Below are 771 nucleotides of genomic sequence, written 5' to 3'. Positions count from 1 at the left end.
ATGACGGAGAGGGGCTGTCAGTGAATGACTGGGGGAGTGACGGGTGATCGGTGAAGGGCGGGGGAGTGACAGGGGGTAACGGGGAAAATGGGGAGGCGTGCCTAGGGGAGTAAGTGAAGGGAGTGGGGGAGCGATGGAAGGTCAGTGAAGAGCGAGGGAGAGTGAGTGAGGGGCGATTGGGGAGAGGAGTACCGATTGGGGTTCGGTCACAGACCGAGGGTCAGTGGAGAGCCGGGGAAATATGGGGGGATGTAAATGGAGGGCGGGGGGAATGACGGAGGAATGAAGACCGACGGACGGAGAAAGGGGAGAAGGACAAGGACCGAGGACAGAGGAAAAAGGGGCGGGGGGAGGTCATTGAGGGGCCGGGGGAGATCGCTGAGGGTCACGGCGGAGAGGGGGGACGGATGTCTAAGCTCTTCCGGGAGAAGAAAGCCTTCCTGTCGTCTGGGAGAAGCCCCCCTCGGGTGTTCTAGTCTCTGCAAACCATTGCTCCCCACTCCCTGAGAGAAGCCCCCAGGCTTCCACAAGCTCTTCTCTCCGCCCCCTCGGACCCCTGGTCTATCGGACCCCGCCCCTTCCTGAGCAGCTCCCGCGCCCTCCCTCCAACTCCGGAGAGGAACTAGCTACAGTGCGTGTAAAGGGGGAAGGGGATGGAGGAAGAGGGGGTGCCCATGGACCGAGACCAGAAGTTTTCTCCTGGAGCTCCCAGGCCTTTCCGCGCTGCGGGCGACCCTTCCTATAAGCGCGCGGCAAAGATTCAGCCCGGGA

The sequence above is a fragment of the Gracilinanus agilis genome, chromosome 5, assembly GCF_016433145.1.
Source record: "Gracilinanus agilis isolate LMUSP501 chromosome 5, AgileGrace, whole genome shotgun sequence".
NCBI lineage: Eukaryota > Metazoa > Chordata > Mammalia > Didelphimorphia > Didelphidae > Gracilinanus > Gracilinanus agilis.
The sequence above is the reverse complement of the archived record's forward strand: the minus strand, read 5'-3'. Positions refer to the sequence as shown.